The sequence below is a fragment of the Rattus rattus genome, unplaced genomic scaffold, assembly GCF_011064425.1.
Source record: "Rattus rattus isolate New Zealand unplaced genomic scaffold, Rrattus_CSIRO_v1 flattened_line_164534, whole genome shotgun sequence".
In the NCBI taxonomy this organism is placed as follows: Eukaryota; Metazoa; Chordata; class Mammalia; order Rodentia; family Muridae; genus Rattus; species Rattus rattus.
In genome coordinates, this window is record NW_022651662.1 from 1 (window position 1) to 3,834 (window position 3,834).

The following is a 3,834-nucleotide window of genomic DNA, read 5'->3' on the forward strand; positions in this document are numbered from 1 at the left end:
CTGGGCCCTCTCCCACGGGAGCCCAGAGGCCTTATACAGTTTCCTCTTGGGCCAGGGATGTGGGCAGGGGTGGGCAGTGTTGGTGGTCTCTTCTGCTCTGCAGCCTCAGGAGTGCCCACCTGACCAGGCGGTAAGGTATCTCTCCCACGGGTTCTGGGAGCAGAGAGCTGCTGCGGGCCGGGATCCGCGGGTGTGGGGGGGGGCCTCCAATTCTTATTAAGGTTGTAAACCCCTGGGAAAAGACCATGGACTCAATCCAATTATAAGTGAAAGATTTATTAATTAACTGCTAGCAGTATGAACAATCTCTGAGCCAAATGTGGGATTTTCATGTGGGAGTGGTATGGGAAATAATTTTTAAAGAGAAAACCACACAAAGACCTTCAATATTTAGGCAAGCAAGTAAAAACTGCTCTGTTCTGCCAAATTGAGTGTTTAATGCAACTCCAAACAATCCTTGGGCATCTGCTTAGGCAAGTTACAACAAATCGATAGTCATTGCTGTACATGTTTGCATGGGGATCACTGATTCATGATTACTGGAAACTTATCTTCCAGGGACTGGAGTCAGAGACTAATGGCTGGTAGGCACCAAGATGGATGCTTACCATAAAATGGAGCCATAGCACTTATTTCACTTCTCATTCTTTGTCCTCCAGCAAATGTAGCTGGGAGGATGTTATGCCTCTTTCCCTATGGGTATACAGTACTGGTTTTGTTTCTTCCTTTGTTTTTATGGATACTTGAAATCAAAGGCTGAGCTTTTAACCTATTATTTTCTAGATAATTGATGTGGGTGTGTGCATTGCCTCTCTCATTGCCTCTGTCTCTGTCTGTCTCTGTCTGTCTCTGTCTCTGTGTCTCTGTGTCTGTCTGTCTGTCTGTCTGTCCCCCCCATGAAGAGCCAGAATTACTTTTTCCTCATCGAATGGCACAAGTAATGTAATAATGTTTCGTTGTTAGAAGAGAAGAATATAAGAGGGATCAGGCTTGCTCATAAATGCATTCTTTGGATGATAATTATAACCAATAGGTTATAAACAATATAAATTATAATAAAAACTGTATACAAAGTGTGTTTGAATATCTGAGAAGGAACAGTTAATCATAAAAACTGTTGTAAATGTTTGCTTGGCTAAATAGTGTTTGAAAGCTGGTACAATTTTTTTTTTCATATTTTTTTCCCCATAAATCAACCTGTTTATTGCAGGCCAGGCAAGTCTCAGTAGGCTTCTACCGGTCTTTCGTTTCCTTCAGTCTTCTGATGGCAGACTTCACTGTGACTGCGGAGGTGTTGTAGGTCCAGGCCTTGCCCGTCACTGTTTTCATGCAGGAATCACAGTGCCAGATGCCAACGGCTCATCTCTTCATCTTGGTCTTGCTACAGAAGGAAAATGTGTTCTTGGAGTGCGGGCTGATTTCAGTTTTCTTCACTACTCTCCAGAGGGAGGCACCATAGCGGGTCCTGTGTTTCCTGACGATCCCGACCTTCTTGGTGCGTTTAGCCATGTTGCTGGAACCAAAGCTCAAGCCAGAAGAGCCACATTCCTTGTATTACTGTGACCTGTACTGTTTTTAGACTGACCTTACACAGTTGACAACAATTAAAAAATGACAGCCCCCACACACAAAAGCTGGGATTGGGTGTGTCAGGCACTCCGTGGAAAATACCACCAGCAGCTTGCCACAGCCAGCACAACCGTGAGCATCACAGGGACCTGGAAAAGAGAGTCATGGTACACAGAGATGCAAGACTCCAAGTTTACTTCAAATGTAAACAATTTTTTAAAAATTTTTCTTCGGTTTATATATTGTTCAGGCAGCTGTTAAGATAGCTCTGCCAGCTAAGTTAGATTAAACAGTATCTTTGATCCAGTGTCTCAGATTTTTCTTTAATACTTTACTGCCCTTTTGACATTTTTTGTCATGGAGGACATTCTATGTAGGCTTCGAACTGTAGTTTTCTGTATTTATGAAACTATACAAGAGTCAGGGTTTGTGTTTGTGTAAGTATGGATTCTCTGGACTGTAGGAACTCAGCACAATTATTTTATAGCATGAGTGAGGAGGTGGGGTAGCTAATCTGGGTGGCTCATCTTATCTGGGAGCAGTCTTAGGTTGTAGTCACCTGAGAGGAGGAACTTCCAGATAATTTCCACACATGTTGTCAACATCCTTACTATAACTAGGCAAAAGCTTTGTCATTCTTCTGAGCTTGTTTTAGAGAAAGCTTCACCATTACCATGAGGCATTGAAGTCCTTAACATGGCTGGGCTTCTATCAATAATATATATTCATTAAGGACTTCATCTGCTCATAATATTTTTCACAACATCAAAATTCTTAACTGATTTCCCAGTACTCTAGTCATTTCAGTTTCAAAAGCTAATGCCTTTTGCATAAATTCTGGATGAAGTAGCATTATTAGCTTGTCCAGATGACTTTTGCTACAAATTCAATGTCAGTTTTCAAAGAGAACATTGCTGTTGTTAGACCAAAGCATTTTTGCTGGGAGGGGAATATAGTATAAACAATAATTAAGATCACTGGTACTAGTATTCTCAGAAGTGCAGACAATCCTGACAGCATAGTTGAGACCAGCACTCCGGCTCACATTCTTGGGCCAAGAGGAACCTGCATGGAGCCCTCTGGACACAGGAACCTAGGAGCAGTCTGGGATAGGATCCTTCTGGTTTCCACCTGTGCCCTGAGCTGACCCTGTGCCACAGCTCTCTGTACCCAGATCCTGCTGAGAGAAAGCCTGTCTCCAGGTGTGCTGACACTCTGGCATACAGGAAGAGTCAAGCCACTGTCAGAGATAGCAAGACCAGCTAACACCAGAGATAACCAGATGGCAAGAGGCAAGTGCAAGAACCTAAGCAACAAAAATCAAGGCCACTTGGCATCATCAGAATACAGTTCCTCCATCACAGCAAGCCCAGGAAACCCCAAACACCCAACAAGCAAGACTTTGATTTAAAATTACAACTTATGATGATGTTAGAGGACTTAAAGAAGGATATAAATAACTCCCTTAAAGAAATACAGGGCAGCACAACCAAACAGGTGAAGGAATTGAACCAAACCATCCAGGATCTAAAAATGGAAAGAAACCACAAAGGGAGACAACCCTGGAGATAGAAAACATAGGAGAGCGATCAGGAGACATAAATACAAGCATTACCAACAGAATACAAGAAAGAGAAGAGAGAATCTCAGGGGTAGAAGATACCATAGAAAATATTCACACAACAGTCAAAGAAAATGCAAAATGCAAAAGCTCCTACACAAAATCCAGGAAATCCAGGACACAATGAGAAAACCAAACCTAAGGATAATAGATATAGAAGAGAGTGAAGATTCCTATCTTAAAGGGCCAGTAAATATCTTCACCAAAATAACAGAAGAAAACTTCCCTAACCCAAAGAAAGAAATGCCCATAAATATACAAGAAGCCCACAGAACTCCAAATGGATTGGACCAGAAAAGAAATTCCTCCCTTTACATAATAGTCAAAACACCAAATGCACAAAACAAAGAAAGAATATTAAATGCAGTAAGGAAAAAGGTCAAGTAACATATAAAGACAGAATTATACCAGATTTCTCACCAGAGACTATGAAAGCCAGAGGAACCTGGGCAGATGTCATACAGACCCTAAGAGAACACAAATACCAGCCCAGGATACTATATCGAGCAAAACTCAATTAATATAGATGGAGAAACCAAGATGTTCCATGAAAAACCTAATTTACACAATATCTTTCCACAAACCCAGTCCTACAAAGGCTAACAGATGGAAAACTCCAATACAAGGTGGGAAACTACACCCTA

General features: G+C 41.7%; 1 pseudogene; it reads right to left on the reverse strand.

The window, feature by feature from the left end:
- Positions 1–1,233: 1,233 nt before the first annotated feature.
- LOC116889796 lies at positions 1,234–1,509 on the reverse strand (annotated as a pseudogene).
- Positions 1,510–3,834: the final 2,325 nt, after the last annotated feature.